At 41.0% G+C, this 14,737-nt stretch overlaps 1 protein-coding gene across 1 annotated transcript in view; it reads left to right on the top strand.

The window, feature by feature from the left end:
- The first annotated feature begins 7,421 nt into the window (after positions 1-7,421).
- ZFYVE9 (zinc finger FYVE-type containing 9) overlaps positions 7,422-14,737 on the top strand; it is a 98,332-nt gene continuing 91,016 nt past the window's right edge. The window contains exon 1 of the mRNA XM_050961653.1: positions 7,422-7,573. The gene's annotated coding sequence lies outside the window, so the exon portion shown is untranslated. The remainder of the gene's footprint in view (positions 7,574-14,737) is intronic.

The following is a 14,737-nucleotide window of genomic DNA, read 5'->3' as shown; positions in this document are numbered from 1 at the left end:
TGTGCATTTGATTTTTCCTTCCTAAGAGAAGTACTTTTCACTTATCTTTATTGAATTTCATCTTGTTGAATTCAGACCATTTCTCCAACTTCTCAAGGTCTTTCTCAATTCTAATTCTGCCCTCCACCATGCTGGTGTTGACTGCAGATTATATCTGCACACTTACCACTCTATTAGTCAACATCTATCATACCAGATCATTGTAGTGTTGAACTCTGCAACTGAGATATTGCTGTTGAATAGATTGAAGAGCCATGCATACTTTGTAATGAACTGCTCTTTGAGAGAGAAGAGAAACAAAAGCACAAGTGGGATTTCCTTTAATTCCAGGAAAGATGTGGATTAGTGTGGAGCAGTATTTAAAACTAACAAGAAGCTTGGAATTTCTTAAATGTCTTGTGTGTTTTAGGATGGAGAAAACCAAAAGAATTCATCCCAAAGTGTGATGCTTTGAATAAATGCTGAGGATTCTCCCAATGGATAGAAGATAATAGGAAATGGGATGCAAGGTTAAGCAGATCTATACATGACCCAAGACAGGGCTTCTGAAAAGTCCCATGTCACAGATTTTTTGGGGAAAATAAAATCTCCTTTCCGGGGGTTTGCATTTACTGTGTTTCTAGTAACACAATTTTAAAAAGTCATAAGCAAGGGTCACAGCCACTTGCCTCCTTATATAGCTAGCAACCATTTAACACAAGATAAACAAAGCAAGGAAGTGATTAACAGAAATTAACCCAGCTATGTTTTCCGCTCCCTACTAAGCTATCTATTCTTTGGGTTCCTGTCTCTGTTGAAGAAAGCCCATCTTTTAATATAATTCTGAACAAAAAGCTTCATTAACCTAGAGTTACATTGAGAAAGTAGCAGAATGTAAAAGAAAAAACCTGAAAAGTACATTTTAAGTTATCTCCTCCAACATTCGAAAATAAGGAAATTCTAAAACAAGGTTAATTTATACTCTCAACCCGCCTGCCTCCCAGAAAAGAAAAAAAAGATGAGAAGGTATGAAAATGCATGTTTATGGTCTCAGAACAGCCTTAACCTTGTATTAGCTGTCTTTATAAAAGATACGCGGTAACTCAACCAGAAGTTGTGGGCTTGATGCAGGAATTATTAGGTGAAATTCTATGGCCTGTGTCATGCAAGAAGTCAGACTATATGATCATACTGGTCACTTCTGGCCTTAAAAATCTATGTATCTTAACTCTGCCCCCATACCATCACAATCTTCCTTGTGTACTTGTGCACTTTTAGTACTTTATAAAGTGAGGTCTTATTATTTATACTACAATAGTCTAGAGAAGAATTCCAGCAGGATCTAGCAATGCAGGATAAATAGGCAACACAATAAATGGTAGAATAATACTGATAACATGCAAAGTAATGCAAACTGGAAGAAATAATTTGAATTTATATGCAGTGTGAGTTCTCAGTTTTAACCACTCAGGAAAAAGACCTGAGCAGTTCTGTGGAGTGGACAGCTGAATGACACCATCTGCTAAACGTACTCCAATTATTAAAAGAAACAAAACAAAACAAAACAATATGTTGGAATGTATAAAAATGGGATAGAAATATGAGTAAAAAGTTATGATGCCATTCTGTAAATTGATTATATGTCTTCACCTAGATTACAGTTCAGTTCCAGACACCCTATCGATAATGCTAAAATTATGTCACGGAGATCACAGAAGTCATGGAATCTGTGACTTCCAGAGACTTCCTCACTTTCCTTTAACTCTAGATGACCTTTACTTTAACATACTCTTATCTTTTTAGGCCTTGAAGTCCTAGCCTTAGGAAAGGCTTTATTTGACTAAGTAAATAGGATGGGCTTGTGCTTATGATATAAGATATAGTTCTTAGAATCAGGGGATAAAAGTAGGTTCTATTCCCAGCTCTAGACAGATTTCCCAAGTTATCTTGAGCAGGTCACTTGAACTGAGAGTCTGTGCCTGTCTGTAAAAAGTGTGCTGTAAGGCTATGATAATTTGTACTTATAAAGTGTTTCAAGATCTTCCAGTGGCATATGTGTAAGTGTGAAGTGGGTTTACAGCATTTTTAAGCAGATGAAGATCTGAAATTAAATTTCAAACTGCTAGGGATGTGTGAACCTCAAAGGTTCATAGTTTCAGTGAGATAAGTATCCCAAGCGTTCAGGTAATATGAAATAATTATATTAATCATAATATCTAGCACACTTTTCATATGATGCTCTCAAAGTGCTTTAAGTACAAACATTAAGTAAGTATCACACTATGCCTGTGCAGTAAATATCATTATCTTCACTCTACAATTGGGTAAAATCAGTTTTAGAGATGGGACTAGAACCTATGTCTCTTAATTCCAAGTCTTGTGTTCATGCCACTCAGCATAACCATACTAATCTGGAGCCTAATCAGAATTATCTGAACTTCCTTGTTCTGCAGATAATGCTTTTGTGAAAAATTGCCAATATTTTCATCTTCTGGCTGGACCAGGAGTCCATCAGAACCATACAGTACTTTTGAATTCCAGACCCAGTCAGGGTGTGTAAATTCCTTGTGTGAAAATAAGCATTGAGAACAAAAATGATCTAAATGTTTATGATTTGTATTGCTTTAGTACTTATAAGGCCCAACCAAGATCAGGGTCCCAGCATTTAGAGGCGCAATTTAGTTCAAGCCTCATTGGGCAATGCACTGTAAAACCACATAGTGAGAGACAGTCCCACACCTTCAGAGTTTACAGTGTAAAAAGGACATGACAGGCAAAGAGCTGCTGTTTAAAAAAAAACAAAAACTAAAAAAAGTGAGAGGAGGAGGGCAACAGGGACGGCAGTTACTTAAACTTGAATATGAAATAATTAAATGTTTCTGCGTACATGCATGAAGCAAAGCTTTGATTGGTGTAGAAATGGCTACAGAATACAATCCGAGAGAAAATATATTTATCTTACTCTTTAAGGGTGTGTATGTGACTATAGCTTAATGATCTAGTATTATTCCTCTTTATCTTCAACTTGTTTCAGGGGTTATGGAAGAGGGCTAAATTGCCTTTGTTCCCAAGTAGAGAAGATACTACAAACATCACGGTAACATTGACTTTGTAGGAAATGTATTCAAACTTCACAACAGTTTTGGTTTGGGGGGTGAAGGCTCAGGTGAGTTCCTACTTCATCTCAATGGCTTCACCCCCCCCCCCAAATAGTTAAACAGAACTGAGATTGCAAAAAAGGAAACAAGCTAAAATACTTGAAGAGACAGCAAAGGAAATGTCTTTTTCTAGTCAGATGTACACCTTTTCCTTGCAAAGAGAAACATTTGATGCCTTTGCCTCACTTCTAGGTTATACAGATTAAATTAAATATTCAGCATTAAGTAAACTTTCACCTCTGAGATGTAAGGTGGCCTAGTGGTCAGAGTACAGGATGGAGAGCTTCCGTTAATGAGTTCTAGTCTTCAGTAGGTTTCAGTTTCCCTATACCAGATCATCTAATCTGACTTCCTGTATAGCACAGGCCACCAGCACCATTCAGCACCCACAAACTAAACCCAACAACCAATCTTGGACCAAACTAATTACAGCCCACAGGAGACTAGCCCACTATGTGCAACAGAGAGAATAGGAGAGAATGAGGTGCACCAGTGCCTGAGGAGCCTACAATGGCAGGAAAATGATCACATGGGATATATAAGATAATCCCAGCAAGTGACAGGCACACACACTGCATAGAAAGGCAAAAACAACAAAACAAAGTCTATGCCAATCTGACCTGGGGAAAATACCTTCCCAATCCCACATATGGCAGTCAGTTAGACACTGAGCATGTGAGCAAGAACCAGCCAGCCAAGCATGTGAGAGAGAAAATGCTCAGGCTCACCTTGGAGTTCTAACCTTCTCCATCCAATGTCCCATCTCCAGCTGTGGTCATCCCTGATGCTTCAGAAGAAGGAGATCAACCTCCATCCCATAATACATTGGGCGGGGGGAAAGGAAAATCTCTTCATGACCCCTGCAAGTGGCTGGCTGAAACCCTGAAGCATGAGCTTTTAGGAACATAAGAGGTGAACTGGAAGTGAACCGCAGGACTGCTGAGCCCTGCATCCTACCAACATAAGCAACACCATCAAACAAACCCACTCATAAATTTGTCCAGCTCTTTCTTAAAACTAATTAAGTTCTTTGCCCCTACCACTTCTATTGAGAGGTTGTTCCAGAAACACATCTTTAATGGTTAGAAACCTTCTAATTTGCAATCTGAATTTGTTCATGGCCAATGGTGTGTGGCCATTTGTTCTTGTGCCAACATTGTCCTTCAGCTTAAATAGGTCTTTACCCTCCTAATGCATTTATAGAAAGCAATTATATCCCCCATCAGTCTTATTTTGCTATGCTAAATAAACTAAGCTCTTCTAGTCTCCTTTCATAAGACAGGCCCTTCATTCCCCTGATCATCCTAGATGGTTCTCTGTACCTGTTCCAGTTTGAATTAATCTCTCTAGAACTTGGGTGACCCGAATTGTACACAGTATTCCAAATGAGGTCCCAGCACCTTGTAGAATGGGATTAATACTTCTTTATCTCTATTGGAAATGCCTTGCCTGATACATCCTAGGATTGCATTTACCTTTTTTTTCACAGCCTCAGCACATTGGTGACTCACAGTCATCCTGTGATCGAACCATACATCCAGGTGCTTCATTTCCTCTGTTGCTTCTAACTGATGAGATCCCAGCTTGTAGCAGAAATTCTTATGATTAGACTCAAAGTGTATGTCCTTGCACTTTGTACTATTGAATTTCATCCCACTTCTGTCACTCCAGTCTTCAAGGTCATCCAGATCTTCCTGAATAATATTCTAATCCTCTTCAGTATTGATGATGCTTCCTAACTTTGTATCATCAGCAAATTTCATTAGTACACTCCTACTTTTTGTGCCACGATCATTAATAAAAATATTGAATAAGATTGGTCCCAAGATGGATCCTTGAGGAATTCCATTAATGACCTACCGCCAGTTTGATAGTTCACCTTTCAGCAAATGCTGTAGCTGTCTTCTCTTTTAGCCAGTTCTTTAGCCACCTTACAATTCTTGTATTAATCTTCTAATTTCCTGTGTGGTACTGTCTCAAATGCTTTACTGAAGTCTGAGTATATTAGATATTCTGAATTTCCCATACGTAAAAAAAGTCATTTTCTCAGAGGAGGAAATCAGGTTTGACTGGCATAATCTATCTTTGGTAAACCCATGTTGCATTACGTCCCCTTTACCGTTTGCCACCATTAATTTAGTTATACTTTCCTTCACGATTTATTTTAAAGCATTGCTTACCATTGAGGTCAGAGTAACAGGTCTGTAATTTCCCAGATCACTTTTTTCCCCTTTCTTAAATATAGATATGACATTAGCTGTTGGTCATCTGGTACTCCCCCACAGATAGATGGATTTATTAAAAACCCTTACTACTGGCCTATCAGTCTTATGTCCCAATTATTTCAGTATTCTGGGATGGAAATTATCCAGTTCCCCTTCTTACACTACAACTCATTTATGAGTATATGAGATAGCTCTTTCCAGCACAGGATCCCCTATCAAGAATCCCTTCAACATTTATCCTCCTATAAGAATTCTTCTATGAAAAGATATGTGGATCTGTGATTTCTTTATCTCTAAATCCTGAGATTTGCAGTCTTATTTGATTTTATTAAATGAGACGAGAGAAATTATTGAAAGGAGTGTGTATCTGTGTTTGTTTCTGCAACTTCAGTAATTTATTTGTGAAACTCCATGATAAAGGTCCTGTGACACACAATTGAACAGTATTGATTTCTATACAGTAGAGGACAGTGGTGTGTATGTATGCATGTTTACATACACAAGCACAAGAATCATGGACTGAAATAAATAACACACTGTAAAATTTAAACCAAAAGATAACTAACTTGCAGATAAATAATATAAAAGGAAAAAAACACATTCCCTGATAGGCAAGTTACTGATTGTCTAAAGCTAGGGAACAAAGAGGCAATTTGTTTTTGGCGGTTTCATTTTCTTGGTTTCCTTTTTAAAAATAAATAATTGTTATGGTTTCTGTATGTCTGTCAGTTATTCTTCAGAGTACCTGTGTTTATATGAGCGTGAGCGTTGTCAGTGTATATGTATTATCTCTTCAGCTGTGTATGTTATTCTTGTGTGTACAGTTGTGTGTCCCTAGGTAGATGGTAGAGTGTGTGTCTCATTGTATGTCAATGCATGTATGGTTATGTAAGTACCCTCAGTGAAAAGTTGTGTTTCTTTGCATCTGGATGGATGGTTGTCCCTATGGATATGTGGAGGATCCCTGTGTGTGATCTGTATATATAGTTATTGATTGTTTCCTCTGCTATATATCCCTGTGTGTGATTTGTGTGTGCAGTTATGGCTCTTTCTTTGGTGTATTCCTTGTGGATGGATGAGTGTCCCTGTTCATTGGTATGCATGGTTTGTGGGTATCTATCTTTTTGTGTATATGGCATGAAATTTGTGTGTACATTATGGTTGTCTCTCTAGTGTATATCTCTTGTGTGTGAGATATGTGTGTCATTACAGTTGTCTCCCTGGTGTGGTTGTGTGTCTCAGTGTGTGAGAAGTGTATATTGACACAGTTGTCTCTCTGGTGTAAATCTGTGTGTGCTTGTGTGTCTGGCTGTGTCACTATGGCTGTCTCCCTGTGTGTGAGAACTGTCTTCTTGGTGCATATCTGTGTGTGTGTGGTTCTGTGTCCAGGTGTGTGGCATTACAGTTGTCTCCCTGCTGTATGTGTGTAGTTGTGTGGTGTGTGTTAGAGAGAGATGTGTATGATCATATAGTTGTGTTGTCTCCCTGGCATGTAGCTGTGTGTGTTTGTGTGTCCGGGTGTGTGGCATTCGGGCTGTCTCCCTGGTGTATGTCCGTGTATAGTTGTGTGGTGTGTGTGTGAGATGTGGATGTTGCATGGGGTGTGTGTGTGAGATGTGTAGCTGTCTCCTTGGTGCATAGCTGCGTGTGTGTGTGGTTCTGTGTTCGGGTGTGTGGCATTAGGGCTGTCTCCCTGGTGTATGTCCGTGTATAGTTGTGTGGTGTGTGTGTGAGATGTGGAGGTTGTGTGGTGTGTGTGAGTGAGAGATGTGGATGTGGAGGTTGTGTGGTGTGTGTGAGTGAAGATGTGGGTGCTGGTATAGCTGTCTCCCTGTGGGGCAGTCATCACGCCGTCTCCCGGCAGAGCCTGCGCTGGGTCCCCTCTCGGGGGCGAGGGATGGGGCGGGGGGCTCCGGCCCCGTGTGGCGACTCGCGAGTGCGGCAGGCTCCCCGCTCCCCCGCCCGCCGGCGGTGCCGCAGTGCCGTGCGCTGCCTCTGGGGCCGGCCAGGGGGCGCTGGCTGCTGCTCGCCGAGGCGGCCTCGGCCGCGGAGAGAACTCGCCCGGGCTGGCTTAGACTGAGGGCGGGCGCCGGCCTCTCCAGCGCTCGCTGGCTGTTAGTGCGGGGCCCGTCCGGGAGCGGCGGGGAGCGGAGCGGGGCCCGGGGGATCCCCTCAGCCATGCAGACCCGGCGGCGCCTGCTGCCTCCCGCGGTGAGTGAGCCGGCCCGCGCCCTCCGCCCCCAAGGCCCGCCCGGGCATCCCGCTCCCCAGGGCCCTGCTGCCCGGTGTCAGGCCCCGCCGGCCTCCCGCAGCGGGGGCTGGCTACAGGGGGAGCCTCCGCACCTCGCGGGAGCGGCGGGCGACACTGTCCCTGGCGTGTTCTGAACGGGGGCCAGGGCTGGGGACTCAAAGGAGCCGGGAGCCCCCTCCGCCCGGGGCAGCCAGAGGGGAGAGGACCCCCCCCACCGAGGAAGAGGTCAGGGACGATTCCTCAGCGAGCCCCCAGCCCTGGGACCACCCCTCCCCCGGCTGCAGCTAAGGGTGCTCGAGCCCCCCGCCCTGGAACCCCCCTTCCCTGGGACCCCACTTCCCTGGCTATAGCTAAGGGTGCGCGAGTTCCCAGTCTTGGGTACCTCTCCCCTTCCCCAGCTACAGCTAAGGGTGCTCAAGCCCCCAGCCCTGGGATCCCCCTTCCCTGGAACCCCCCTTCCCCAGCTACAGCTAAGGGTGCTCAAGCCCCCAGCCCTGGGATCCCGCAGCCTTGGGACCCCAGTCCTCTGACTGCAGCTAAGGGTTCTCAAGCCCCCGGCCCTGGGCACCTCTCCTGGCTACAGTTGAGGGTGCTCGAGCCCCACTCCCCCTTTCTGAGCACCCAGACTTCGGATCCCAGAGGGGAGGGAAAGAGCCCTCTGAGTCCAGCTAGGCTCCCTCTAGAGCAGGGGTAGGCAACCTATGGCACACGTGCCGAAGGCGGCACGCAAGCTGATTTTCAGTGACACTCACACTGTGTGGGTCCTGGCCACCAGTCTGGGTGGCTCTGCATTTTAATTTCATTTTAAATGAAGCTTCTTAAACATTTTAAAAACCTTATTTACTTTACATACAACAATAGTTTAGTTACATATTATAGACTTGTAGAAAGAGACCTACTAAAATTGTTAAAATGTATTACTGGCACGCAAAACCTTAAATTAGAGTGAATAAATAAAGACTTGGCACACCACTTCTGAAAAGTTGCCAACCCTTGCTCTAGAGTGTGGCTTGTGCCTTCCACTATATTGTTCCTCTCTGAACCCCCAGCCCTGGGATCCCTGCATCTCTTTGCTCTGTATCTGATATGGTACTAGCCCCACCAGTAAGGGATTCTGTTTATGCGACTCAGTTTTCTCTGTGTAACCCCAGAAGAGGGGAGTGAAACAAACCCCTGTTTGCCTCTAAGGTGCCCCTCTCAGACCCTAGATCTAAATCCTAAGAGGGAGGATTTGTAACTTGTGCCGTTAATACTGTGTTTGATATGTCTTCATTATTTCATGGTGGTGGTGTGAAGCATGTCACTTTTGCAAAGGCAGTGGTGGTAGGGAGGAAAGAGTATGTTTTATAACATCTACAGTTATATTAAACCATAGAATCATAGGACTGGAAGAGACCTTGAGAGATCATCTAGTCCAGGCCCCTGCACTCAAAGCAGGACTAAGTATTATCTAGACTGTCCCTGACAGGTGTTTGTCCAACCTGCTCTTAAAAATCCACAATGATGGAGATTATACAGCCTCCCTAGGCAGTTTATTCCAGTGCTTAACCACCTTGACAGTTAGGAAGTTTTTCCTAATGTCCAACCTAAGCCACCCTTGCTGTAATTTAAACCCATTGCGTCTTGTCCTATCCTCAGAGGCTAAGGAGAATAATTTTTCTCCCTCTTCCTTGTAACAGCCTTTTATGTACTTGAAAACTGTCATCATGTCCCCTCTCAGTCTTCTCTTCTCCTGACTAAACAAACCCAGTTTTTTCAATCTTCCCTCATAGGTCATGTTTTCTAGACCTTTAATCATTTTTGTTGCTCTTCTGTGGACTTTCTCCAGTTTGTCCACATCTTTCCTGAAATGTGGTGCCCAGAACTGGACACAATACTCCAGTTGAGGCCTAATCAGTGCAGAGTAGAGCAGAAGAATTACTTCTAGTGTCTTGCTTATAATACTCCTGCTAATACATCTCAGAATGATGTTTGCTTTTTTTGCAACAGCGTTACACTGTTGACTCATATTTAGCTTGTGATCCACTGTGACCGCCAGATCCCTTTCCGCAGTACTCCTGCCTATGCAGTCATTTCCCATTTTGTATGCGTGCAACTGATTGTTCATTCCTAAGCGGAGTACTTTGCATTAGTCCTTATTGAATTTCATCCTATTTGTTTCAGACCATTTCTCCAGTTTGTCCAGATTATTTTGAATTTTATGTCTCAGTGGTTTGAGCATTGGCCTGCTAAATACAGGGTTGTGAGTTCAATCCTTGAGGGGGCCACTTAGGGATCTGGGGCAAAATCAGTACTTGGTCCCACTAGTGAAGGCAGGGGGCTGGACTCGATGACCTTTTAGGGTCCCTTCCAGTTCTATGAGATAGGTATATCTCCATATATTTAACCCCTCTCAGCTTCGTATTGTCCGGTAACTTTATAAGTGTACTCTGTATGCCATCATCTAAATTATTGCTGAAGATATTGAGCAGAACTGCACCCAGAACCGATCCCTGTGGGATCCCACTCATTATACCCTTCCAGCATGACTGTGAACCACCTGTAACTGCGCTCTGGGAATGATTTTCCAACCAGTTATGCACCCACCTTATAGTAACTCCATCTAGGTTGCATTTCCCTATTTTATTTTTATTGTTGGACACAATCATGGATAGGGGGGCATAGTGGGGGATAGGGGAGAAGTGGTGGACATGGTATATCTTTACTTTAGTAAAGCGTTTGATACTGTCTTGCTTGACCTTCTCATAAATAATCAGCACCCTCAGTATTTCAGGATTTTTCAGATGTGTACTAATCCTTTGGTCATAAACAGATCCAGATGATACATTGTGTCTGAAGGACTGTTTTTATCATACTAACTAGCTTGGAAACAAGTACCAGATGGGAATTAATAGACCTTCAGTTTTAGAGTTATCTATCTTGTTTACCTATTTATAAAAAAAAGTTTTGCAGATTTTTTTTTTTTAACAAATCAGAGTCTTCCATGGGATTTCATTGTTTAGGTATACTTTTATTAAAATGGTCCTGTTAGAGATGGACCAAAATATGAAACTTCAGATCCAACCACCTTCCAATTTGGGTGGTGATAGTGCTTGTGTAGAATTCTTAGATGAACCTTCCTTCCCCTAAGATTTTGATTCCAGATTGGATTCAAAACTGGAAGGGGCCTACTAGAGTGAGTAGGGGAGAGTTGGACGTTACGCTGTAATAAAAGCTGTTCTGATGGTTGGGAAAGTTTTTTATTGTCTAGAAAGTGTTTTTAGATATAGTAATTGAATTTTAGTGACAGGTTGTTTTTGGTTTTGTGGAATGGACCTAGGCTTTAGGTATGCCTGATAGATAATTCAGTGATCAAAAGAGTATAAAAATGTATAGATACATAAAAATGTAAATATTTATAAGTTTTGGTTCACGTGTCGATTTTATGAGATGTCAGCCCAAGATAGAGGAAATGGTATCCAATCCAAACCAGGACCCAGATTCAATCTCCAAACCAAGCTCTCATCTAAATCTAATACATAACTAGCTCTAAACACTGCCTGCCTGGCTCTCTAATTTCCATATTTTAGATTAGCAGATTAAACTCCTTTAAACCTGTGTTGTAGGGTAGAGGTAGGCAACCTATGGCACACGTGTCGAAGATGGCATGCGAGCTGATTTTCAGTGGCACTCACACTGCCCGGGTCCTGGCCACTGGTCCAGGGGGCTCTGCATTTTAATTTAATTTTAAATGAAGCTTCTTAAACATTTAAAAAACCTTATTTATTTAAATACAACAATAATATAGTTATATATTATGGATTTATAGAAAGAGGTCTTCTAAAAATGTTAAAATATATTACTGGCACGCGAAACCTTAAATTAGAATGAATAAATGAAGACTCGGCACACCACTTCTGAAAGGTTGCCGACCCCTGTTGTAGGGTTCAGTACTGTTAAGATACAAATTAAATAAAATTGTTTTTAATTTGGCACAATTGGTAGCCTGTGTCAGAGGGGCCAAAAGCAGAGAAAGAGCAGCCTCAGCTTCAGGAAGATTGTTTGGTCTGAGGAGGGTTTAATGAGGAAGTTGCACTATTATAATGCTTGGCCCCTGAATAAGATGTCAGTTTCTATTGTTGCAGATCTCTTCCTTATATAAGTATTTAGCAGAAGATAAATTGTTACACTTTCAATTTTTGAGGCTTTTTTATAGTGATTTAAAGATCTTTGTAAAATTAACTTAAATGACTTGTAAAATGTTAATAGGTGAGGTATTAGTTATGTATTATTTTTAATAAATCCTGGCCACAAAATGACTTTTGTCTTTGTAAGAAGTTGGGTGTTAACTCTTTATTTGCCTAATAAATCTTTTTCTTTTACTATGTTGAACATATTCCAAGTAAAAATTTTCCTGGTAGGATTTCAGATGGAAATAAAATGGAATAATTTCAATCCACAGACAAATACTGATGAATCAGGGATTTTATAAAAAAGCTGTTTAGAGAGGTTAGTGTAATCCTGTCCTATTTCAAAACCTCTTAATTAAAATGGCCACAATAATATTTTTGTAAATGTCATTAAGATTAAACTGTTTAATGAAATTAAAAGGTGGACTCTATCTTGGATTCTTAATGAGATCAGAATCTTTGAGGTTAACAGAAATGTAAACAAACATGCTCAATTTTCCTTTCATGTTGGTTAAAGGACATTCTGAGAAGCTGTATTTTCTGCTACAATATAAAAAATTTAGAGATAATTTTGTATTGATAATAAATGTGCAATTGATGTACAAGTGGCTGAAAACTAGTTATATTTTGGAGCTCTGGAAAACAGCCATTTTTTTGTGTAGAGTTTTAATCTTTAATCCTGTATTTTGTAGAAATATTAGCTTTTCATACTGCAGTATTATATGTTTACAGGAGTTTTAAAAGACAGCCGAGCAACCTTTTATGGGATCCTTGTTACTCTGCTCTATTTTTTTCTTACTTTATTCATGCTCTTTAATTTACCTTAATTATTGGTATTTCTAATTATAAATTGAATTCAAAGTGGTTATTTACGGAGATTCATCCATCTGCTCTCCCAGCTTCTGGCTGTTGGAGGTTTAGGGACACCTGGTGCATGAGGTTGCATCCTTGACCATCTTGGCTAATAGCCATCGATGGACCTATCCTCCATGATCTTGTCTAATTCTTTTGGCATGCACATCATCACATGGCAATAAGTTCCACAGGCAGACTTTGTTGAATGGATGTTGAATGTTGGACTTTTTCTTTGCATCAGTTTCTTTGATTTTTCTCTTTGTTCTTAAATAACATTTAGTAGATCTTATTACTGAATTGTATACATAAGAATACCACTAATGAATAGTTCCAATGTATTATATATTCTTTTCAGGTTGGAACTAGACATTTAAAAATATTTAACATATATTATTCTCCCTATTGGTTAGGTGGGGTTGTATGCTTTCCTATGAAATCTGGAATTATAAATTATTTTTAAATTACGAATCTGGAATTTTAAAAGAACCTTAAGACTGTTTGCAGTAACTTTTCAGATGGACTTCCAGATAAATCAAATGTGGTCAGGTATGTTTAGAATAGTTTTAATGTATGTATTTTTAAAATTTATGCTGTAATGCTTTCCCACAAAGTTCTAAGAAAGGTTGGGATTATTGTCATGAAACTGTTAGCTGTTCTAGGAAATATTTAGGGGTGCAGCAGAATTCCTGTCGTCTAAACTAGGATGGCTCATATTTTTCTACCAAGATTTGTATTGCATACCATTGTTATTCCTTTTTATTTCTCTGGTTTTGTGTGACTTCTCCTTTTAGTACCTTTTAGAGGTGTGGTGCTGTGCTTCTATTCAGTGTGTTTTTCAAGGGGAATCATTCTAGAGTGAAATTGACTATTATTTCACAATCAGCAGATGGTGATCTGTGACTAGGGTTCTATGGCCAAAAACTTCATAGCATTTCTACTATTGGTTCAGCTCCACCGTATCAGCAAATGTGGAAGCTCTACTGTAATTGGGCTCCAGGGATCTATTGTTTTAACCACTACTCCCTAACCCTGTTTAAGACACGTCTGTATGTGTAAAATGCCACCAGCACCTTGTCTGCACTACTGCTCTCCTGTTCGTTACCACCGGCAGAGCTCAACTGATATTTGCAACAATGGGAAAAACCTGATGTAGATAAAGCACTAATCAGTTTTCCCACCAATTATAGTTGTGTGAAAGTACTTCTGTACTGCTGCTTTCAATTTGGAGATATGACTGTCCTGTGATCATTTCCCTACTGCTCCTGGGGCTCCTGATTTGTGATGGGTGTATGATCAGAGACCTGGAAAATGTTATGACTCCCTCTGTATATTAGGGAAACCCTCTGCCTTAGTGAAGCTTGAATAAATGTTGTCTACTGATTTTTGCCTTTAGTTAGGCTATGGCTACATTACGAGGCTTTTAGTGACAGGGCTGTGCCGCTACAAGGCACGCAGTGTAGCAAAAGAGAGCAATTCTGCCGACAAAAAACTTCCACCCCCACGAGTGGCAGCAATTTTGTTGGCAGGAGAGCACTCCTGCTGACAAAGCACTGTTCATACTGGTGCTTTTCGTCACAAAAACTTTTCTCGTCGAGGGTATGTGTTTTTTTAACACCCCTGAAGGACAAAAGTTTTGCTGATGAGTGCTAGTGTAGGCAACCCCTTAGCAAATACTGATATCTGTCTTTCTAATTGGTCTTGTTTATTTACTTGTTAATGCTCCAGTATCCTAAAAGATGTTAGCACAGCTCTGGGTCTGCACAAAAGGGCAGAGCATTTAATGTATAGGCTAACTACAATGATTATTGTTTTTTTAATGAAGTGGCAGATGGGAACACCCATCCCTCCGACATCCCAGGATATGTGGAACCAGAGGTAATTTCCCATCAGATAACTTTGTTAGGTCAAATTTGTGCCAGTGATGTTTGTGAGTTTTTATTAAAAGTAGTGCACTTACTGCACCAATGAAATTTTGCAGCATTATTAATGTTTCTTGTTATCCTGGTCTTAACATGGCATTCAAGAAGTATCACCACTTTATGTTTCAATGTTTTGAGTTAATGTAGAATAATGAAAGTGTTTCTGTATGACTTACCTGAA

The sequence above is a fragment of the Gopherus flavomarginatus genome, chromosome 7 (assembly GCF_025201925.1).
Source record: "Gopherus flavomarginatus isolate rGopFla2 chromosome 7, rGopFla2.mat.asm, whole genome shotgun sequence".
NCBI lineage: Eukaryota > Metazoa > Chordata > Testudines > Testudinidae > Gopherus > Gopherus flavomarginatus.
The sequence above is the reverse complement of the archived record's forward strand: the minus strand, read 5'-3'. Positions and strand labels throughout refer to the sequence as shown.